Source organism: Lutjanus erythropterus, chromosome 20 (genome assembly GCF_056507025.1).
Source record: "Lutjanus erythropterus isolate fLutEry1 chromosome 20, fLutEry1.hap2, whole genome shotgun sequence".
Classification (NCBI taxonomy): Eukaryota; Metazoa; Chordata; class Actinopteri; order Lutjaniformes; family Lutjanidae; genus Lutjanus; species Lutjanus erythropterus.
The window spans coordinates 17,479,146-17,504,387 of NC_139336.1; the positions used below are offsets into that span (position 1 = coordinate 17,479,146).

The 25,242-nt window shown below is 40.0% G+C and overlaps 1 protein-coding gene and 1 long non-coding RNA gene across 2 annotated transcripts in view; one reads left to right on the forward strand and one right to left on the reverse strand.

The window, feature by feature from the left end:
* gnaz (guanine nucleotide binding protein (G protein), alpha z polypeptide) overlaps positions 1-20,290 on the reverse strand; it is a 39,135-nt gene extending 18,845 nt beyond the window's left edge. The window contains exon 1 of the mRNA XM_084745385.1: positions 20,005-20,290. The gene's annotated coding sequence lies outside the window, so the exon portion shown is untranslated. The remainder of the gene's footprint in view (positions 1-20,004) is intronic.
* Positions 1-24,896, forward strand: part of LOC146308326 (uncharacterized) — a 61,394-nt gene extending 36,498 nt beyond the window's left edge. The window contains exon 4 of the long non-coding RNA XR_014772597.1: positions 24,035-24,896. This is a non-coding gene — a long non-coding RNA (uncharacterized LOC146308326). The remainder of the gene's footprint in view (positions 1-24,034) is intronic.
* Positions 24,897-25,242: the final 346 nt, after the last annotated feature.

Here is a 25,242-nt window from a genome sequence, read left to right on the forward strand (position 1 = left end):
TGTTTCCTGGCTTCGGGCACCTGACTACCCTCTCAAAATGGCATAGCCAGCCAAACCGGTTAATGCACATCACTGATTTTGAGAGCCTATGAAACACATTAAAGCTGCGTGTAAAGTCTTTTTCAATTTGCCATTTCAGAAATATGCAGTACTTGCATTTCCGTACTTTTTGAAGTCATACCACTTCAGATAATTGCTAAGGAAGTAGTGTGCCGGCAGTGCAAAATCAGTGTATATTATTATCACATTAAATTCCTATTAATAATATTCCCCATGCCATAATACTGCATGAAATAAAACGTGGTCTGTCACTTACACACCCTAGTAACTGGAGCATAACACAGCGGGATATAATGCCTGGAACTTAGGAAAATTTCAACAAAAAAAATAAACAAAAATTAATTAAGGCAGAGCCTGCAGCATGAAAACATGCTTACTCTTTGTAACAAATTACATTGCCTAATTTAAAGTTGAAATAGGCCTGAATGCAAGTAACAACAAATACCCGGCTGAAACCCTACAAAATGCAATCTCTGTGGCAGGAGTAGTTACTTTACTCAATAAGGATATGAAGTACCAGCATGGAGGTACAGCAGTGTACTACTGTGAACAGAGTCAGCAACTAAAGGTATTTTAGCCTCTTCAAAAAAAAAAAAAGTCCACCTAAAAATATCAATATCAGTTTAAGTGTATGCTATATTTCGAATATTTTCACTGCTTTATTTTGCCATCAAACAGTCTGTTCTGATGGGAAACTGTTGTTATGGAAGCTATTTATCGCTCTCTCCAACCCAACCAAACTCCATAGGCAAAATCAGCAATTTTACATCATAGAACACAGTTGCTGGTCTGCCGCTGCCACCGTCTGTTGGTTTGTTTGTACTATTGTGAGTTCAGTGTTTTCGAAGAATAATTCAGATTCACCAAAGTTACACAATAACACAAACTAAAAGATTGAGGCAGCAGTAGAGCAGCAACTCTTGTGCTCTGAGAGGTAAAATTGCTGCTTTTGCCTGAAGAGTTTGGTTGGTCTGGAGAGAATATTTGGCTTTGATAACAGCGGCTCCCTGTCACAAAAGGCTGCCTGATGGCAAAGTAAAGCAGTGAAAATATTCTAAATATAGTGCATACTTGAAATGATATTGATTTTTTTAACTTGGCATTTTTTAAAGTGGTTATACCGACAAAATACCTTTTGTTGCTGACCCACAGCAGTTCCTTGCTTAGCTTCCGTACTGATGGCCCTCTCTGCTTCACCCTCTCTGCTTGTATTGACTGCCATCTGCTGTAGGTAATATTCTGACTATCAAAACGTACCTCATACAATCCTACATCAAAGAATTTAATACCTGTGCTATTACACTGCTGGCTCTGGTCACTTTAAGAGTAAGTGAGTGGAGGTAGAGCCGCCATAGGGGCCACAGAGAGAGGCCAGCATCTCGATGTATCATGCGGGCTGAGGTAATGTGATAGCCAAGATGAGACAGAGTCCCTCTCCTCTCTGCCTTTCTCTTATGGCTCGCTGCTGCACACGGCCCATCCGCTCTCCCTTCATCACTCTCCCAGGTGCTTAACTCCTATTATTAATTTATCATGCTGCAAATAATTACAATCACGCCCTTTATTAGAGATGAGAACATGTAGTCACAGTGTCTTTCTGTTGTATAATGGTCTCTACTTCCCTGCTGTGGTCTATGAGTCCACAAAAAAAATGCTATTAAAAACGGGGGTCAGTCACATTAGATTGGTTAATCCAATAGAGGACAGAGAACAATGTTACTGCTAAGACACAAATGTAGTTAAAGAAAAAATGCATCATAGATACGTATTAGTAAATGCTGTGGTCATGCCAGATCTGAACACACTCATAAAGATAGAAATACATTGAGGATTAAACACACAGAAGGTACAAGGATATTTAAATACTATAGATAGTATCTAGATTTGTTGCCAATTAGCAATAATATTAAAAGATAAGAAAACTTGTTAAAGGAATAGTTCAGATTATTTGAAGTGGGTTTGTATGAGGTATTTATTCGTAATCAGTGTATTACCTACACACACCACCAGTTTGGAGAAGCAGCAAGAGTACCTTATAGGAAGCTAAGCAATGCACTGCTGTGGACATGGTTGGCTACAAAATGTATTTTACCCATTTAATAAAAGGTGCATCTAAAAAGTCTATATCAGTTTAAGTGTGCGCTATATTTTAGGTATTTTTACTGCTTTACCTTGCTAACCCTGCCCATGGCAGTACATTGCGTTGCGTCCCACACCAATACTTGCTACACCAGTTCTGCAAACTGGAGACATGCTGACCACCATCTACAGAAGGTAATACACTGGCTATGGCTCATACAACCACACTTCAAACTATCCCTTTAAAAAGTCCAGGTAGTGAGTTATCAAGTGTCATAAAGAAAATGTTCAAACAACCACAAAAAACAAAGCTTTAAAATAGAGAAAATAAAAGATCACTTGGCCTGATTAGCCTTAATTTGCAGGCTGAGTGTGCACATCACTAGGTAAATGGTGACAATAAACTTTCAGGTCATTCAGCCATTTTTAAACACATAGAACATTCAATTTTATCTCATTGCAGCTATTTTAAAGAGCTTCACAAGCGTGTTAAATCCATTACGTGTTCAGCGCCACTGGAGACGTGATTTAAATGAAATTGAATTAAGCGAAACCATATATGAATGCAGGTGATGCCCTGATGCAGTGCTATAATGCATCATGATGTGACAAATGTAGGAGAGTCCTCCTGGTGCTCAGGTGTGTCAGAGGTGAGGAAGAACAAAATGCAGGAAGAGCATTATTTTTATGAATGAAAAGCAAATGTGAGTGTGACTTTAAAAAAGAAGGGTGAAAGGCACAGGTGCAGCTTTCAGTCGTCCCGTAATGGTTTATGAATGAGGTGTGCAGGTGTGTGTTAGTGCTGTGGTCAGCAGGCTTGCATTTCAAGGGGGGGATCGGATGAGGTGTTCCAGTGAGAATAAACCTGCTGTGGAAGAACACTGCACTTCACAACCTCTGTCAGCCATAAATAACTATTGTTTTAAACAGGGGACCAGCAGCAGGCAGTCACACTTCCCATTTATAAAGCACGTAACCAGTACCCATTTATATCAAAACTAACTAAAGCAGGAAAATAGCCCATTCATCACAGCTAAGCAGGCCAAGGACTTTTCAATAGCCAACTGGGGACTGGCACCTGTGTTGGGAAAGTGACATCCAGTCTTCTCATTAGGATTATAGAGAAAGGCATATGTATGGCCAATTTAACCTTGACTATTCAGAACAGTATGGCGCTAGGGAAATGTGACTCTTTGATGACTGTACGGTAATTCATATCCATATGCCCTAGGTCCACTGGTGGACGCAGTGCCCTGCGTCCACAAAAATACTGTAGTAAGTAGTGCGTGTGTGCAGACTGGGAGGCTTAGCTTATCTTAGATACTAGAAGGGGGGGGGGTCATTAAAAAATGTTCAGAACTACTGCTCTAGAGTACCTCTCCAGTGGCAAAACATAATAAAGTGCCTTATATGATGCACTTTCAGTGGACAAAACATGGTAAAGTGTCCTCAGGTTAATGCAGTTCCCTAGAAGCTGCCTTACATGCTAGAAAATTAGTTGGCCTCTATCCACTTATAAATGGTTTAATAGTACTGAGTCTGAAAATAAAACATTTTTAATCTAAACCAGGAGTTGGTACTGTTTTGCTATAAATGCATTACAACTTTCAGCACATTGGTGCCCCACTGCGTACAGCAAGTGCCCTTTTTATTTTTGCCCTTGTCCCTCAGACAGCCTGAGTCCACCACTGCCTATGGGTTAACAGGCCTACTGAACTTTGCGTGCCACCATCATTCATTGTGTAGTAAACATCTTATTATATTTAAAGATACTAATAAAAAGCGCAATGTTTCGCTATTTTAAATGATGGATGTTGGAATTGCATAAAGACGACAGAAGTCAGAATCCCTCCAGCAAACTAACATACAGTACATGTATGCAGAAAAACAACACCACTCACATGCCTTACGATCAGCTGCACAGTGCTCATGTTTTCTCATCCAAAGGCAGTTGTTTTGGTGGCTGGAAGGTTGCTTCCTGCGTCTGACTAGCTTTCCCCTGGCTGCATGACAAAAAGAGGTTACTGAAAGACTAAAGGCAGTCTGGTCAGTGTCCATATACAGTGCCAGAGCCTTACAGGAATCTAGCAGAGTAATTTTTACAATAATATCCAAAACCCCAGGAGTGAAACGGTAGCTAATCCCCAGATCTGCACTAAGTCCACGCTATTGTGTCAAGATTAAGCAGTTAGAGTCAAACGGTGATCAAACCTTTGGGCCATGTCAGATATTTATGAGCTCTGCTGCAGCAACTGTCAAGACCAACTATATGTGATTTTCCACTTCTGGATTCATAGCCATTGTTTTCAAAAGCTGTATCTCTTAATATGAAATACAAACTGTGCTTTGAGAGGAGTATATAAAATGAGAAGATTAAAAATAACAGCCTTGTGAGATTCCTGGGACAGAAAGTTACCCAGGCCGAGCCGAGAAGGCCTCTGTGTGAGAAAAGAGGCTCTGCAGGAGAGACGTTATTAATTTATGTGATGCCACGGCGGCAGTGAATAAGCAATGCATTAGTGAGAAAATCTGAGGCGATCGATGGGCATGCTTTCCTCAACTACTGTTGTCTTCAACGGCTCATGCAGCCACCACATAGGGACGTGTCCAGACTTTTTTGAGTGAGGTGGGCCAAGCAGGGCACCGACTTCATGTCAGAGAAGTATTATATTTCTCATATCTACCTAAACTACACTATAGTATCTTACAGTTTCTTACATTCCTGTGTTTAAAATTTTTATTTAATGTTCCAATGTGTAGGACCTACAGGTATTTATTGGCAAAATATGGCAGAAATGGAATATAATATTCATCAGTACGTTTTCATTAGTGTATAATCACCTGAAAATGATAATTGGTGATTTTTTGTTACCTTAGAATGAGCCGTTTATATGTACAGAAGGACGCCCTCTTCTGACAAATAGTAGTTGATAACTGTGTTAAGCTATAGTTATTTTGTTGTATCATTTTGGTGTTTTTTTTTTTTTAAACGTTTGGGCTCGGGATACTAACAGTAACTATTTTTAAACTGTGGTTGCTCTTTGTTGCTCTGTGGTTTGGTTTTGTTTTTTAATTAACATTTGGCCCAATAAATAGAACCATAGATTAGCATTATGCCCTCATATGTATGAAATAAATATGTAAAAAAAAGAAGAAGAATGCACATTTGAAGAAATGTAGTATACTTAATGTTAGACATACAGTAGGAAAAAGAGCAGAAATGTAGTATATTTAATGTTAAAGTTAATAACAGGTTAATAGATATTTTCTTCAGTAGTGTGAATTTGGAAGTTCTAGAGAAATGTTTAAATGATGCATAAAATAGAACTAAAACTAAACGGAAATTTAGTCAAAAGACTATGACTAAACAGTGGCTTTAGATATGGCCTTTTGTGTTTGTGACCACCATTCTGTTCTCCTACATGCCTGGAAGTGGACAGTGGCACAAGATGTTTGCAGTCTGTTAAGTTCACCACTGGTCATTTAAAAGATAGCTGACCAATCATGACACAGCAGGAGTGACACCATACAAATATGCTTATAGCTTCCATACTTTATTCTTTAAGTCCTCAAAAAGAAACTGTGCTTCCATTGTGCCTCTTTCTTCAGTCTGTGAGACTTCTAAATTCATCCTCAGCTTTCCACCATGAACAAGAGTTTTATTTTTTTGATTTATTATTTATGCATTTCATCATATAATAAATTGTATTCATGCATGGCCAGTGCCCCCCTCAGACACACCCCTGCCACCACAAGCTGGTCAGACTGGTATGACTGGTACAGAGCTGAGGAATCAAGCAAGGGAATTTGACCAGCAGTTGATGATGGAGTTGGTTTGAGTTGGAAGGACAAAACGGAATAAATGGAAAGCTTTCATTTCCAAATAAGGCATATATAACAGAAAATCTGGTGAACGGATGTTGGAGCAGACTAATCCTCTTTCAGATAGACATGATTGTTGGCATTCTTTCCACACAGGGAGGGCAGTGATTTGAAATGTAGCAGGGAGGACCAGGCTGCTGACTTGAAGAGGAACATCATAACTATTGATTTTCATCAGGATAACATAAGATGATGAATATGCACTGAAGCTGAATAAGGCTGTTGACCCTGTGTTGTAGGTGGAGGTCAGGGTGACGTTCATCGGTTAGCAGAGATTGTTTGGAGCTGTGTTAATGTCATTGAGCTACAGCAAAGCATCAGCGCTGCACACCTGCTGAAGGTTCAGTTACATTTCCACGGACGTTAGCATTTCCAGAGTTGAGAGAAATTTCAAGTCTGGTTGTGACACTGTTGACACTTGAAACACTCACTATCAGATTATCATCTGCAACTGCAAAAAGAGTAAACAAAAGAACAGCACTCCTTCTGAAAGAGCAGACCTGAGTTCCATTTGCGTTCCACACGTCACAAAATAATTATGTGTGAAGCTAAAGTATTGAATATTGATATACAGTGTATTAGTGCTGCTTGGTTGGTCATTGACAAAGCAATCATAGTCTGGAGGCTGTAATCGCTGGAGGTTTTTAAATATTTAATCAGGAGCAGACATGTTCTAGCAGTTCTCGCCTTTTCAAGAAAGCACTGTGACCATAAATATTCCCATGACTTCCGATTATCAATTTGCATATTTAGAAAGAAATTACTCTTTATTGCTGTGTGACTGATAACTGACTGAACAAAGAGAACTGACATTAGATTCATTGCGAACAATTTACAGCTCCTGCTGAAACAAATTGATAAAATGCTGGAATGAGAATGAGAAAAATGAAAAAAAAAAAAAAAAAATTAATTAATTAATCTCGCCACAGTAAGCCATTTTATATAAAACTGACACAGATGTATGACTAAAGATCAGTAATATCAAGCAAAAGCATAACTTAATGTATAAGGACAGGCCTGTTATCAGAAAGAAATCTTAGATGTGATGTTTATTCTAAAGGAAAGAATTCTGTGTTAGATTGAAGACATGAGGTTTCAATCTATGCAGCACTATGTGAATTAATCTGGACCACAACGTCTCTTTGGTTGATGGCCTACACATGACTCAAATCAAGTCTGCAAAGTTCAAACTCATTTTAAGCTACTCTGGCCTCAGATGCCTAGAAACTGTTTGAGTGAGGTAGATACCCATATTACAGAAATCTGCAGGAACAATAGTGTATGTTGTACTATGTACAGTGTTTATAGTGTGCAAGGGAACATGATTATGGCCACGTATAGATTTCACAATACCCTTAAAATGTACTCTTATATTAACATATAGTGTGTGGAATAAATTTTGAATTAAAAGCAACTCATCAGTCATTTGTGGGCGGATTGTATAAAATCTGAAGAAGTTTTCATGGACCATATGTGCAACAGGAGGACATTATATTAGCAACACAGCAAAGTACAGCCTCTAGATTGACCACAGAGTTGAACCAACACCCGTCTGACATATTGTCAACACAGCTATACTTGACAAAGGATTTATCGCAGGGTTATTGTATTGGACTCCATTAAGTACCTTATAAACTGGTGACTCATTGTATTTTGATTGGTTGTCAGTGTCAGTATTGACCAGTTTGATAGAGCGCAGGCTAAATTATGAATAATGGAAATAGGAACAGATTTAATTAATTTTAGTTCATTTTCCTGAGTTGATAGAGGGAGAATATTCTAAAAAATATAGCTTACAGATTCTGAGATATTTGTAAAACTGTTAATTTCAGATGTGTGGGGGCGGCCCTGTAGCTCAGTTGGTAGAGCGTCAGCACCATGTATGGAGGCTGTTGGACCTCTGCAGCGGCCGCTGGTCCGACTCCCGCCTGCAGCCCTCTGCTGCGTGTCATCCCCCCTCTCTTCCCCCCATTTCCCGTCTGCTCTTCAGCTGTCCTAACATAACAAAAGGCAAAAAAGCCCAAAAACATAACATAAATAAAAAAAAAAAAAATCAAACGTGAAGTATTTCAGCCATATATATTTATGTATATAACTTTTTATAGACCTGCAGCTACAATTCAGAATAACCAGGCCACCTTTCATTAATATAACTGCTATATTGTCAAAAATATTTGCGTCTTTTTGTTTAACTCTACAGTTAAAGGAACAGTTCAGCCCAAAATCAAAATGCATGTTTCATTTAGCCTATGGTGCTTTGTATCAGTCTAGATAGTTTTGGTGTGAATTGCCAAGTTGTCGGCCATAGAGAAATCTGCCTTCTGTTAAATAAAATGAAACTAGATGGTACTTGACTCGTGGTGCTTAAAGCACCAAAAATTACATGAAAAACTCCACAGCAATGTCTGAGGTTACACCTCAGCCAGTAGATGCACAGTGATATGGTTGGCATGTGTAGTTTGGTGGAAAGAAAATAGTTCTTACATCAAACTGCTCACAACAAGGGCTGTGGATTATCTTGAGTAACTGGGTCAAGATTTCTGGAGAGACATTGTTCTTGAGTTTTTCAAATGTATTTTTCATTTTTTTTCTTTTTCCCAGTCTGTTGAGCATCACGATCCGCGTGCCATCTAGTTCCATATATTGAAGAGAAGGCAGACATCTCTATGGCTGAACATGATAATTCACACCGAAGCAGTCTTGATGAATAAATAGCACTACAGGTAAGAGGAAAAATGCATTAAATTTTGGGGTGAACTGTCCCTTTAGGGTGAAATCTTTGAATCTGAAGTAAGAGAAACATATTGAAATTGTTTCTGTGGAAGACAAAAATACAGACAGCACCATTAACAAATTAGCTAGGAGCAATACAAACAGTTATATAACTCTCTTTTTTTGTATGAGTATACTGTTAAATCATACTCTTTTGTTTGTGCGCTCTCATTTACCCCTGTAACTCCAGTCCACTTAGGCCTACTGCCTCACAGTGGAGCCGAGAGGAGTCTTAAATCAGTTCTACTGGAAAGAGATGTCTGGCAGTGTTTCTGGGAATTCCTACATGTAGCATCAGCTGAAACTGTATTACACAGAAGTTTCTGATAAGATGGACGTGGCTACTTCGGTGATCAGAATCTTAATCTGTCAGAATCCTTTTGCCACCCTGAATGGGGGAACCATAAATAAATAAAAAAATGTCTCTCCTGTAGCTCCTTCCAATATGCCTGACGATCTTTTTACCATACCATATTTACTGCATTTCTAGATGCTAACTGAGAACAAATGGGTGATGGCATGTTGAACTGATTGGTAATGGTAGCAAAAAGGGTGGAGGTTTTGCTTCCCTTCTAAAAGCCACATACAGAAACTGAGATTGACTTGAATTGACAGCTGACTCTTTACTGTAATCAGTATTGAATCACATGTAAAGTGAATCAATGCAAAGCAAAGCAGAAATCCACAAAACAGCTTGTGTTTATAGAGAGATTTCTGACATACCAAAGAGAAAAAACAAGCTGTAAATTATAGGTGGGTTTTTTTGCAGGGCACCAAACTAAGCTTTGTGTGTGCAATTTATAGACTGTATGTACAGCAACTATAACATTTGTGGAATCTGTGACTATAAGCACACAGTCAATTTCATTCATCCTCGCAGCAGAATGGAAGATCAGTGTCACCCCAATGCCAGTTGCTCACACAGATCCTGTAGATAACATGGCATCATGTGATGCTTTTAAGAAATATACTGTGTGTCTTGTCGCTATAAGCAAAATGCCTTTCTGTGCATCTCAGTGGACAGAAATAAATGAAGTCTTCCAACCCTAGAAGGCCTGCATCTGTGTGATGAGTCAGAGCTTTGTGGTCGCCCCATCCTACGTCAGAATCATATGAGATATAGGTCGCAGGCAGACTCATCGTCAGCACCATTCAACAGTTTGCACCATTTTATGCAACATTTGATCCTAAAAGAGCTGCATCCGGACTTCATTTCCCTACAGTCATCTGGTCCAGAGTGAAAACTGAACAAGCAGTGGACCTTTTCATTCAGGCTCAACAAGGATACCTAGTTAACCGCGTTCATGCAGTGGAGACACATTTTAAATGGGCTGTCAAAGAGTCTCAAGACTGAGCCTGTCAGCAGCTGTGTGTGTCTGGATTTCTCTATGAGAAGACTCCCGGGGGGTGGGGGGGGGGGGGTTATGTCACATTCGCCACCTTCGGCACCTACGCTTCAAAATCATATGTCAGGTGACAAGGTGTCTAATGGATTACCTGGGATTCTTGTCACAATTTAGATTTATACTGTCATTATGGTCAGAGACCATCAGACGGGTTTTTTGTGCTTGGAGAAGAGCTGTTAGGTGAGCTAAAATTCCTCCAAGATTAGTTATGTGTACCTTGATGAAAAATACTCAAACCTGTATTAATCAACCCCTTTGATATGAATTAGGGCTGTCACAATATCAGTTTCACTGCACGATTATTGTGGCCAAAATAATTCATGATAACTATATTATAGTGATATCTATGTGTCTATCAGTCAGATTCATATTGAACGTTGTGTATTGTGTATTTTATCATTTTGTCTCTTTTATAGCAAATGTATTACACTCAAAATATGAGCGTGGGGAGGTGGAAAGAGATACTGTAACCATAACTGTACAAAAATGTACGAAAAATGCAATTACACTAAATGGATAGTGAAAAGGTGTGTGTGGGAGAATGTTGGGGGAGGGAGACAAAGTGAGAAATAAAAGAAAACAGAAATATTTTAAGAGCATAGAGTTCAAGAGGCTCAGGATCATTTGCAGAATACTATTATATGTGTATTATTAACATGATATCAATCTTTCATTTTTAAAATATCAAGGTTATCATCAATGCATTTATAAAGGGACACCCCTAATATGGCTCTAATGAGTGTAATGCCAAAAGTGGAAAAAGAATTATCACCCATCTGTGCAACTCTACAGAGCTTTTAAGCCTCCTTTAGGGGATTGTTTTGGTTCTGTGTCCTGCATATTTACTGTTTGACAGCCTGGGAACCTGACAGATCTGCTGAGGTCATGTTTTCATTTGCTCTGGCAGATACGTCTGGCCCCCCAAAAAAGGGGAGAAAACCCGCTGATCAAACATGGATCAAGATTGTGTGACGACATTGCCTGTTTCTTCCCTCAATTTTTTTCAGACCCATTCTCAACCTGTGGACCCTGGACCTCTAAAATGAGTAGTTTCTCTGATCAGTCATGTTGTTATATCACCACACCAATCATGACACATCATGATGACAAAGGGACGGTTTTTAAATGAAAAACTGATGTGGGAAAGAACCCTGTGCCAGTAAAAGCTCCAAATCATGTGGTGAGAAAATAGGACACTGTAGCATTACATTTGGATTCCTAACAGCATAATTATTTTTCTCCTATTTTTGTCATGTTATGTTTTTTTCTGATTTATTTGTCCACTGATTTTTTTTTTTTTAACAATCAAGTGGCCCTTAAGTGACAAAAGGTTGATAAGCCCTCTTTTAGTGTGCTGTTTAGTTGCAATACGAAAAAGATTGAGACCAGGATGCTGCCATTTTGTGTCCTGCTTGAAAACAGACTGAGCCCGGCTACATTACATGTTTTGTTGTTCTGATTGGTTGTAGGTCCATCTAGTTGTGTGTAGAGGTATTTTGGCCTGCATGTGTTAAGAACCCATGAAAATTCAAAATGAACTACTAATTAACATCCTTAAGTCTTTAGTCTTTGTTACGGCTAAACAACATCCATGGACAAAAAAGAAAAACAGGAAAATTCAGTGTTAAAAAGAAGAGTAGATATTGGAGTTGTATTCACCAATACATCAGCCATAATAACTTCATTAACAATGGAATTTATTTGGTGGTTGCTGTGTAGCCAAGGGCATTTTTTTGTGTTCCCTCTTCAAGAGAAACACAAATCAGTTTGACCTTAAGTGCTCTTACATCAGGACATCCGTAACATGCATGACCACATGTCATTTGTTTTTACCAGTGATGTGAATCTACTTATTCATCATGAATGTACCATATCCAAAGATAAGTTAGAAAAACAAACTGCTTGTCGGTGCCATTATTAAAACATCCTATATGCAATATAATATTCAAACATAGTTATTGTAAACTTAAAATCTAGCTCTCACAATTGTTAGTTCAACATTTCGTGTTATCGCTCCCTGACATGCTGTCCTGAATCCACACTTCAGTGAAAGATGCCAGTATACTGTACACATGTGAGGACACTACTCATTCATTATGGACAACAATGATGGGCAGTGTTCTCCTCTCTGCTCCCCCAAAACAGTGGGCTGTTTACAGGGTGGAGATGGGGTTGGGGTGAGGTCTCTGTATGCTAGATGCTTTTTCATGATAATGCTCTGTTTAACGTTCCTGATCTCAATGGCTGTGTTCCCCCTTCTCCAATCCAGCGGGTCACACTGAGTCACAAGGCCAGCCAGCGATGACAATGGCATGTTTGTGCACAGGCTGAGCTATGGGTAGGCTGTCTGATGTGAAGGGATAAGATGGCACAAGGTGGACACTAGAGTCTGGTGTGTGTGAACTGGTACACCTTTAGATATCTGCCTGTTATAGGCTTTTTTTTATTTGGTGCATACAGATGGTTTTACAGAGATCTTCTCACTATATCACATAGTTTAAAACAACCAGGGTAGTACTATAAGCTTTCTAATCCACAGTCAAGCACTCACTCCAACATAATATTCATTTTGGCTCACAACAGAAAAGATCAACGCTTTCTGCAGCGGAAGGAAATTGTGGGTAACGGACACTTTCAGGCTTCTACAACCCACAGACATTATCTGCAGTTGGTGATTTGATAACTGGAACAGGAAAAGGGAAATATCTCATACTGCAGCAGATGCAACAATATAACAGCCATTAACCCTACTGATCAGCACTATAAAATAAAAGCTATAGGGACAATGGTCAGTGAAATAGATGCTAAAAGGAATAATAAAAAAGAAAATATCCCACATGTTGCAATGGGGTGGCTGCCCTTGCAGAGACCGTGCAAGATTTACATCAAATGATGAATTCATCTTCCAAAAAAAGCCAAAACCTATAATTTAATTAAACATTGTATGATCTTTCTGTATTAATAAAGCCTGACAATGCCAGCATAGATTAATGGTGCTCACAGGCTGCAAGATTTTAACAGTCTTTTAAATTTATTGCAACATAGATCGAATAAACTTGAGTCCAACATCAGGTTTGATGTATGTAGCCCAGTCACGGTCTCAACTCTTCAAATATGGACAACTTGTCACAACTCCTTGGCGGCAGACACAGACATTACATGTTTGTGGCTAAAACCAAAGCAGCAGGCTTGCCAGTTGACTTCAACATAAACCCATCTGCAGCCATATGAGACACTCTGAGACACATGGAGGAGGTGCAGTGGATGGATGGCTCAAGTAAACATAGGATTTTCACCCACCTTGTCCCATGTGAAACCAAAATGCTATTGAAAAGGCACATAACATTACATGTGTCTTTCATGTGGTGAGTCACTTCAGTGACATCACGAGATGTACCTAACGTAATGTTCTTATGGTAACCCTAAACATGGTGTTATCCTAAGCCTAAGTATTCTTTTGTGCTTAAACCTAACCAAACTGCAAACCTCTCACACTGTTAATGACATGTTAAAAGCCAGTTTCACAGCATCAACTATGTGTTAAAAACAACTTTCTGACTATGTTAGATACAGTAGCTAAAGGGTGTCGTGTGCCTCAGAATCAGATGCCGAGGGGCAGTGACAAATAGTCGGCATGTGACAAGATGGGATGAGAACGCGTTGGGCAAACAATGAACCTATACAAGAATAGAACCCTTGCAATAGAGGTGTATTGAAAAGGAGGAGGAGGAGAATGTTGTGGTGAGGGAAAAGATGCCAACTTAGGATGCCAATTTTGCAATGAGATCTTGAGGTAATGTTAAATATATCTTTACTGTGCTAAGTATACTAAAACATCATATGTAACATACATATGTGCATTATAGATGATGTAATCTGTCATTGTCCACTGACACACACTATATTCCTATAGATTGGCTAGTAGACGTAGGTCATAGTAGAAGTCTCGTTGGTATCCAAAATTTTTGACAATGTCAGGATTTTTTCCTAGACTGTCTTTGGTCACAAGACATTAACAACAGCTGTCTTCGAACCTCTCTCTCAGTGTGTAGGACCACCATTTTGGAGCCACGATAAAAGATATTGCCACATTTCTTTCACGTTGGTCATCTTTCGCCTGGGACAGCCCACAATTACACAGTGTATACCCAGTTTTAAGGATCAGGGTGTCGGATTTAGTGGCATCAAGCAGTGAGCTTTCAGATTGCAAACACCTTGCCTCACCCTCCCTTTCCAAGTGTGTAGGAGAATCTCGAGTGGCCACAAAACTTGAAAAAAGATCTAAAAGGCTAGTGCCATCTGGTGCCAGAGTTTGGTTTGTCCATTCTGGGTTACTGTAGAAACATGGCAGTGCAGCATGGTGGTGTCCATAGAAGAAGACCCATGACCTCTGTTCACGTAAATTCTCATTCTAAGGTAACAGAAGCACAATTTCTTATTTTCAGGTGATAATACACACAAATATAAAAAAAACAACATTCTCATGAATATTATATTCAATTTCTGCCATATTCTGCAAGTAAATCCCTATAAATCTACACACCTAACCTTGAACTGTAGTGTACCGACAGGATGAATGTTTATGGAGGGGAGAGAAATGAGAAAAATGAAATATGAGAAAGTGTCACCTGTTCAAATAGGGAAAGGTGATCATACTGCATGTTAAACATTGGATCACTCTGCACAAACACTGTTCTGTGATTTACTGCAAAAACTATGAAAATATAAACAGGATCCCAGAGGTCTGTAGAAGTCACTGACACACACAACCAGCTTCTCTCCACTTTCAGGTATTCTCCTGGAAGAGCAGGCCAGCATGCCCTCATCAACAACAAGCTAATTGTTGTGCTGTAAACTGTATTTTTGGCTGTTATTCCAGATAGCCTGTGTTAATATTGCAGAATGCAGCACGTACTGCATGTGGGCATATACGTGCATCCATGCATGCATACACACACACACACACACACACACACACACACACACACACACACACACACACACACACAGTCCTTTCATTTCTTTCAGTGCAGACCAACATCCCTCACTAGTGGGTAGTAGGCCATACACTCCCTCATCATCCCCCTCCTCCCTCTTGTCCACCTCCTTGTTGTCATATGACCGCTGTTATGTGTGTGCAATGGAACACAAAGTTGCTCTGTTAGTCCCCTCTGCTCTGCCCTCTCAGATTTGAGTGCTGGAAGTAAAGGCCCTCTCACTTGCCCGGCCTTGGGAAAACAGACAGGCCCCTGTATGTGACTACCAGCAAAGATTAGAAAGGAGGGCGAAAAGAAAGAAAAAGAAGGGAATGAATCTAGCTGATGCTATTTTATGTAACACTAAAAGATAACTTAATCCATACTTATTCACAGGAGCCCCGCCCTAAGATTTTGTTCGATTCAACTGACAGCTTTCCTCACTGAGGCTTTGCTGTTAAGTAATTTATTAGTGCTCTCTACATTGGCACCTGTCTAAAAGAAACAGTGTCTTACAGCCATTTGTGTGGCGATGACACTTTGTCCTAGTACCTGGCGAGGACTAAAGACCCAAAACAAACACAAATGCTGAGCCAGCTGAGTCAGAAAGAGCAATGCCCTGCCTGAACGTACAGAGTGACAAAGAAACTGGGAGACTTTATGGACTTATACTTCATCAATATAAGGTCATAACAGGATATTTTATAGATGCTGCATGGTGTTAAAAAAAAAAAATCTTGTTATGGTAGCAATATGTCAAGAAATTATTACTGCAGTCCAAATAGCAAGTTGGAGCTATACACTGTATATTAAATAGGCCGAAATCCTATTTAATATATGATCTATAGTTGAAGCTTAAATGAAATTTTATCGAAATGGCAATATGGTGCAGTATTTGTTAAAGGAAAAATGTGTGTAAAAAAAACAACAACGTTTAAATCAATGAATGCTGTGAGGCAGAGATGTCCTATCCTACAAATCATCTTAATTTGTTACAGATTCTTGCAAAAAATCGCACCATAGTCATTTTATCATGTTTTCCAATCAAAATAATAATGATGTAAACGTTACCATTGCCTCTAATATCGCAAATCATATTGCAGTTGCAGTATCAGTCAAAATAATTGCAATTACATGTTTTTTCAAAATCGTTCAGCCCTAGTTGAAGTGAGATGTTTCCCCACACCTGCTCCTCCCCAGACAGGAGGAAGCTAAGGCACGCTCCAGAAACACTGCAGGAGTGCAGGACGAGTGCAATGTTATAATTTGACAATAACAAGCAATGATGAGGTCTACACTGTAATTTGATCAGCTGTTTATAACCATCAAATGTCTGTTGACGTAAAGTTCAGCCTGTTATCCTGAAAACAAAAGCTCAGAGAATACACACTCTGGAAGTTTGAGCTCAGCGACTGCCTGCCTTCTGCCTGTCCGACTCCGTTAATATTGCTCAATTTAACAATTAAAAACATCAATTCCTGCTAAAAGATTAAAATGAACAGACACTTACTCATTCAGCACACATTCAGCATTACTTTGAATCCTAATTAATGTGAAACAGGCTTTAAAAAAAGTTATTCTGGAAGACACTGTGGCTGTTGTTTCATTAATCTCTGATGACATATATCACTTCATGATTTATTACAGTAAATGTATTACACATTTCTCCTCTAATACTGAAGTAAATTTGTAAGACCTGTATGTTCACTTACTCCCTCTCCAGGAAATAAATGACATCTTAGATTAATCATTTTATTAAGTAGGCTGCCTAGGTGGCTGGGCTTGGCCCCCTTGGTACTTAACTGTAATAGAGCTGAGTTTAATTGTCCAAGTCGGCGGCATGCTCACCTACAAGGTTAAAGTTGGCTCAAAGTGCACCGGACGGTGACACTGGCCTCCTCAGTGCTCAGAGAGCTGCTGCTACCTCAACAGCCACTGTCACTTTAAAACCAAGTCTGTCCCTGCTGTCCCTTGCCATTATGTCACCCAGTGGAGTGGATGTAGCAAGTAACAAAAGAGGTGGAAGGAGGTCAACTCAGCATAGGTTTTGTCACACTATTGCTCTCGTTTTGATATGCATAAAGGTCACTTTAGTGGCAGCATATTGCATATGACCATTTAAACAAAAGGAGAGAACAATTATTAGCTCTTGGAGAATGGTATATGCTTAATTTATGTAATGATTTGAGAATTCCTGATGAGGTATGTGTGTTTGGCTTCACAAGAAAAACTTAAAAATCAGTATTATTCTTTTTCTTTCAATATTCTGTATACACAGTCTGTATATGAGGGTATGATGACATTTTTCAGTGTGTACCCGTGTGTGTTTGTGTGTGAAATTTGGTGAAGGCCCATTTATGTAAACATGTGATTAACCTTTACATTACACACTGCACGTCCCTCATCCATAATTTAAGACAAGTTCATCAGTAACCTGACATTTTTTTGGATATGTTGCAGAGGAAAATATTTTACAGCTTAAGTGAAAAGATTAATCAGATATTGCTGCAGCTCTCAGGGCTGATTAGAGCGTTTGTCACAGTGAATGTCACCTTGGTTTGTCCACTAATGCTTACCAACCAGTGACTGAGACCATACAGTAGAAGTTGATGTTGAGAGGATAACAAGATCACAACTGGACAAAACTGAACTGTCCCTTCCTAAGCACCGCCCCTTTTCGTTCTGTGTCCAGTGACAGTTCAGCATGCTTGGTACCTTGTTCAGCTTTCTCCTTTCCTTTAAGTATAAGTACATCTTAAAGCTTAAGTATGTCACATTTAGGGGGATCTATTGGCTGAAATGTAATATAAAACTCCTCTTTCACAGAGGTTGAAATCTGTAATTTCACAACTAAATCCTACATGTGTCCTTTAAGTTAGGTAATGTTAGCAAAACTCCAGCTAACTAGCTACATCACGCACTATCTAGCCAGTTAGCTAGTGTTTTGCTCACTGAAGATGTGACCTTATGTGTCATTTTTACAGGAAAGGGAGAAAGTTGACCAAGGACTGCTCAACTGTCATTGGAGCACAGGGCAAAAAGGGGCGGGTCTAAGGAAGGGTCAGTTGTGGGTGCAAAATGCAGACAGTGAGACGCAGCAAAATTTTGTTTGCATGCAAAACATTTATTGTTGTGCAGCCAGTTCAGATTCTGGCTGATACTAGCCAGTTTGTTTTTCTCACAGTAACTGATATGACAGCAACATGACATGTATCTTTTCATAGAGATGGCATCATGAAGAAATACGTTATAAAGAATACGTTATGCGTTTTTATTTGGGTAGCCACCTTAAACCATGAAACCAATATTGCTTTCATCATACATCTCATACTTGAGAAACACTTGGATAATTAATTATAACATGGTATAGATGTGTGCAAACATGGTTTGTACGCTGCAAATGTAAAATATTTCCTTGAGTGAGAACAGTAAATTCAACGTGCAGCTATCCATGAAGGCTTATCCCAATCTGTCAGCATTACACTGTGACAGCGATCAATATTCCCATCCAGTTTTTCTCACAAACCCCAATCAGGCAACATTACAAGAGGTTCAGCAACACGAGTGTCAATCTAATATTCCTGATCCATTTTTGTGTTACTAGTGCTCAAAACTAGATAAAGGCACGGTGGAAGAATTTATCCACCATCTTTGCCTTGATGCACATATGTCCGAGGGCCTAGATGTGAGCTGCTGCTGCCAGTGGAACTATCACAGACACATCCAGCATTCTTTCTGTGTCACATGCTCAGAAAAGCACGTCTTTCTACCACTGTGAAATTATCATGGTCTTTCCCCCCCTCTCTCTTTCATCCAATCTGTTCCAAATCTTCCCTTTCCTTCTTTCGCTCTCTGCTTGCTGCATCAACCTCCGCCCCTCTGCCCCATCTGCCTCCCTACTGTTAAACCCCCCAGCCCCTCGACCCCTCCCTGCACTGGTTTTCTCCGTCTCTCTCAAGCATGTAACACAAACACACATACAGTACACACTTATACACATGCTCTCCTGATGCTACACGACCAATCCCAACCCCCCATTGAAAAAAATACAGCGACGCTCTGTTAGGAATATGAAAGATGGAACATAAGATGTCACAAATCTTCCTATTCTGTCTGCTGTCCTCTTCCCCTCTCACCGCTTTACATTCATAAACACAACCACACACAAATGAACCAAATAAATCCCAGCTTGAGATTATTAATGAACGAATATTGAAGTAAATTTCCCAGTGAGCTCCACTGTCAGGCCACAATTTGCCAGCTTATTCCAGTGCCCGCAGCATTTGCTCACCTCCCACTGCAAATTCACATTGAATGTCTCATAAAGCCAGTGGTAAGCACTGAACACCTGATCGTGTGTGATGGTGCTTCTACTCTCATTTCCCCTCTTTCCATTTCATAGCTTATGGCCTGGACAGAGAATGCACGCGCACACACACAAACACACACACACACACACACACACACACACACACACACACACACACATCTTAGATGCATCCTTCACTTGTCCTACATACAGTAATTACACCAACTAAGCACAGATAAAAGCATTCTGTAAGAATCGAGGATGCTCAGGGGAGATGATGAGTCAAATTGCAAAGCAGGGGAGAGGATAGCGGCGTCCGTTGGCACACAGCTAGCAGGGTGGAGGAGGGGACTGACAGGCTGGCTGCCTTGGTGCCATCTCTGAACATCACCTTCCCCATTTTTTTTTATCAGGAAAACACACTAATGCAGATGATGAAAAAGCATCTCACTCCTCCTCTGTGTCCAAAGCAGGCCAAAAAAAAAAAAAGCTCTGTGTGAGAGAGAGTAGCCAGGCTTACCGTGCTCACAAGCCAGCATCCATTTACAAAAGGATACTGCAGACAAGCCCTTGCAGGGAGTAGAAAGGCTGTGTGCAATCCACCTTTAGTCCTGCTGCTGCTTCATCTTCATATCTTCCTCATATTCACACACACTCACATACATCTCCCTCCCTGTCACTTACAGCACTCCTCTTTCTCTGTCTTATTAACGTCTGTGTTCTATATCCTCTCTTGTTTGCTCCAAGGCAGTTGAGACACTGCAGCGATGGGGGTGGAGGGCGTGTATATATGTGTGCGTGTGTGTTTGAGTGTGTGTCAGAGACAGAGAGAGGCAGAGAGAGGGAGTGCAGGACAGAAATGGAGGGAGGAGTCAGCAGGGATAGACAGAGAGAGGGAGAGAGAAGGGGGGAAATGGTCAGGATTAAATCATGAGAGTAACAGAAAGAGGGAGAGGAAAAAAACAGGCTTTGATGGGGCAGCTACAGCATCCAGTCTATCTTTATTTTATGCCAGAATGATAAAATATACATCAGCCATTAAGGAATCCGAGGACGGAGGTGAGATCTGTTTCTTGAGGTTATTATATGCTCACTGACAGGCCAACAGCAGCAGCAGGATTGGTTGTGATTTCATTGATGACTGAAAAAACATACAAGATAGGCAGAGAGGGAGGAGGAGGAGGAGGGGACTGGAGAGGAGAGAGGAAAGGAGGGGAGGGGAGAAATGACGACAAAGGAATGGGAGGGGGATTGGACGATGGTGTAATGTGCTGTTTCCGTGCCAACTGTTTCTGTGACAGTGGGACCACTTCCTTTATTGCTATTGGCTATAGCCAAGAATTGATAGAGGCTCAGGCAAATGAGGCAGCGTGCCACGGGGTGTGAATGGGTGGTTCTTCCACATGTGTTTCTTCCACTTCTTGATCATCTCTGGGAACAAGAAGAAAAAAAAAGTGTTTTTGCTTGACTGCAGCCACACATGCATGAAAACACATAGTGATCACAGCACTGGAGCATGATGTGAATTATCGCTTTGTCATTATGGATGCCACCAGTGTGTAAAGAGTCTCCTCCCCTCCTCCTAACACACTCACACACATGCACTGTCCAGCAGGAAAAAATCCCCAGATCAGGTTTCTCAGGGTGTGTAGTATAATGTAATTGCCTGGACACCAACCCTGGTGTCATGAACTGTGAGATAATTAATCGGCTATAGGCCAGCACAAGTGCACATCTGGTGGGGGTGAACAACTTTGCCTCTCCCTGACCTTTCATCCAAACCTTTTTAATCCGGCCTGGCAGGCAGGTGGTGTATTGTCCTCATTCTTTTCTCCCTGTCACCGATTCCCTCACCGTGTGTCTTTATCCCTATTACCCCATTTAATGTATATCATTAATTACTGCTGAATCTCAAAGGGGTCGTTTGTTTGAAGTGGGGTTGCACGAGGTATTTACTTTGGTGTTTTAAAGGGTTAGTTTGGATCCACTTAACCGTTCAAAACAGTCTGGTTGCTTTGCAGAAAGTGATATTTTACTTATATAGGAAAGGTTTTAACATGAAAAAAGCTGTCTGATGCCAAGGTAAAGTGGTGAAAATATTGCAAATATAGTGGGTACACAGTGATGTAACAGCAGGTGGAAGTCACTCTGGTTATAACCACTGAGTTGCAAAAAGAAGACTGAGTGGCAGTGTTAATGTTCAGCTAAAATGGGAAAAGAGCTGTGCGATTGACTGAACAAATAAATTCAACAAGATCAGACAGCTAAAAGTTAAAGGAAAGAGAGGCAAATCAATCACTGCACAGAAACAACTGGAATCCAAGCAATGAAATCTGGATTGGTGGTTGCAATTCTGTGTGTTGAATTTTTGGCTTAAATCATGCCTCAAGTTAATATACTGTATTGACTGAAGTTACCTATAAATTGAATATTTACAATCTTTTATTTATATTGTGTAACCGAGCCCTTTGTTCAACAAAGCATCACATCACACATGCCCACTCATAAAATACATTTTGCTGCTAATGCTGTCAGCAGTACATTAGTTAGCGTCCTACACCAGTACTCCTGCTGCTTCTCCAAACTCAGGTCCTGTCGGCCCCTATATGTATTACTATAGGTAACACACTGACTATTGACAAAGTACCTCATACAGCCACTTTAAATAATCCAAACTACCTCTTTAATATTATAATCCCTTTCTCTTTAACAGTGGTTAAATACTGCAGAAATGAATGGTCTCTTGGTTTCAGTATGTGCTGTGTGAACTGAACTTCTAAAACATAAGTATCAGAAACCACAGACAATAATAATAATAATACAATAATACAATGTAATTCAGGTGTATGAAACTGCCACCTGCCACAAAAAACACCAAAACCCCACACTGGGATGCCCCTCTTTATATCAATCACATATTTGCATACCTGACAGTAAACAGGACACTGTTTTCAAGGCCTTTTTGACGCACAGAGGAAAACAATAAAGACAGACGTCACTTACAGAAGACTTGGCTCAGAACCAGGTTGTTTCCACTTTGGCTCAACATCTGTTGTTGACATCTCACCTTCAAATGTCAGAGCTGTCATGATCTACCTGACCTTGATGCACAGGAGATGAATCTCCAGCTGTGACAGAAAATCAGCATCACGTATGTTTTGACGTATTTGAATATGAAAGGTTTCAACCTCTGTCCTACATGAGATGATCTAGTGGGCAGAATATGAAGCAAAATTTAGTCAAGTTCCTGTTGATCATACGTGATGATGATATGCCACATTGCCTTTTAACAATGACATTTTAATATTTTCACAACTTTATGGTTTTTTGTCACTACCTCACAGAGTGTAAAGATGCTATCGTCCACTGAAAAACACTCAAGATTGTAACCCAGACTCTCAAAAAGTACAGATCTCCCTTTTAACAACAGATAGCTTTCGTGACTAGTAACAGCCTGTTTCAACAGAATTTCGACAAGATCTGGCAGGAAGGACATTACGTTGAGAAGATTTGATTTGAAACATTGAAAAGTGACAGATATGATTGGTTGAAATCAGTTGGTTCAAGCCTTTGTAAGCACGTCATATTTTGTTTTATAGGAAAAAAACGATTGAAGTTTGATATAAGAATAAAAAGAAATGTATATATAGCATACACTTAAAGTGATATTGACTATTTTAGGTGGCGAAAATATGTAGTACAGCAGTACATTGCTTAGCTTCCTACACAGAAACTCTTGCTTTTTCTCCAAACTGGAGGCGTGCTGACTGCCATCTACTATAGATAATACACTAATAAGAATATCTCATACAAGCCCACTGCAAATAATTTGAACTATCCCATTAAAGAGATGCATAATATATAACAGGGATATGATCTAAAAAGGTTAAAAAGGCATTTTTAATTTCATTTCTGCTTTAACCTTGTAGATAATGATTTGGATGTGACTTTAATCCTGATATATGCTTTAATGATAAAAGGTTCAGTTAAGGTCATTTAGTGACCTTTAAAATATTACCCATGCCTTTATATCTTAACATTTAGTCTACTATAATTCCAACCAGATTCCCTTTCATGTTTGCAGAACTGTAGCAGCGAGGCGAATGAAGCAAACGAAGAACAAAAGCTCTACACTGGTCGCCTGTTAGTTTTTGAATTGATTTCAGTGTTTCACCATTAATGCACAGCAGGTTTTGTCTCCCAGCTACATATCAGACTTAACACTTCATGAGCCGCAGCGCTGCCCGGTCCTCTGGGAGAACTTCGGTTGGTAACAGAAGGTGGTCGAGCTCCCACAAGGTCCAGGCAGGGGAAGCTAAAGCTGCTAAAGATTGTCTTTTAAATCGAGCTTCACAGAAAAGCCTGTACTTTTTGTTCTCTGTATTAGTGCACTGAGTTATTTGTTTTGTAAATCACTTCACTGACTTCATTCTCTGCTCTGTTTCTCAAGATGTTCTCTGCCAGTGCCTTATGACCCCTCTGTCTCCTTCAACATTTTTCCATCCCTTTCACTCTCCGTAACCCTCACTATCCCTTTTTGTCTCTCCCAGATTGTCTCTGTGCCTCTCCCAGCTTCCTGTCTCCCTAATCCTTAATCCTGTGGAAATCGGTCAGGCAGAATGAGCCAGCTTTGATCAGGCTCTCATATCAGGCGTGCTAACAGTGTCAGCACACCCGGATCCCACAGAACCCTGGAGCCCAGGGGGAGAGCTTCAAACAGGCGTTCACCCCCTGAGTCTGCTTGAGAGGAAGAGGGAAAGCAGGGCTGCAGATTTCCAGCTACAGACTCTACATCAGTCTTTCTTTTTTTAATTTAGCAAACATTTGCATCGTGATTTAACCGCATTTATCTGTGATGGCACCTTTGCTTTTGGCTTTTTTCTGCGTGAACTGAACTCACTGTGGGAAAAGAGATCAGCGGCCGGCGTAACGCCATTTGCGGTTGAGAGCAGAGTACAGTACAGAGATGTGAATGTCACTTCTGCTTTTGTTAGTGGTGTCCTTGATGGCGAGCATGGAATCTGTGTCACTGGTGTTTTGGTATTGTCCACAGTCAGGGATAATACCTGCCTGAGTGGGAGGCATGTCACAAAACACCTGGTGATCTTGTGGCACAAATGCATCATGCAGGAAAAATTAGCCTTCCTTAAAGGTCAGCTTTGCACAGATCATCTGGCAAAGTCAGAAAAAGAAATACGCAAATTGTGCCAAAGCAATTTTAGCTATGTGGCCATATTTTAAAGGGATAGTTCAGACTATGCTGAACTGCTGTCTTTTAACCACTTAAGAAAAGATCCACCAAAAAAAAATCAACATCAGTTTAAATGTACGGTATATTTAGAATATTTTCACCCCTTCACTACCAGACAGCCTTTTCTGATGTGAAAGTGAAGTGATGTAAGCCAAATACTCAGACCCGCCGGGAAGTTGCGATGTTGTGATTGCAACAATGAATGTAAATTCAACCAATCCCCATGAATTCTGCGCGACCTTGCACAACTGCAACTTTTACCGAGATTGACCAAACATCGTAGTTTCCTGTAAGTTCCATCACTCATAGTAGTCCCCTGTACAAACATCATACATGTATGTCTCAGTGAAAAGACTCAATGTTTTATTATTATTTATCATTTTTGTTTTTGTTTTTTTGTCATGAGTATTGGAAAGAACTCAAGGTTTTTCATTGTCATAATAAAAGCAATAAATAAATAAATAAATAAATAATAATCCAAAACTCCTAACCTGAATGTTTAAAATA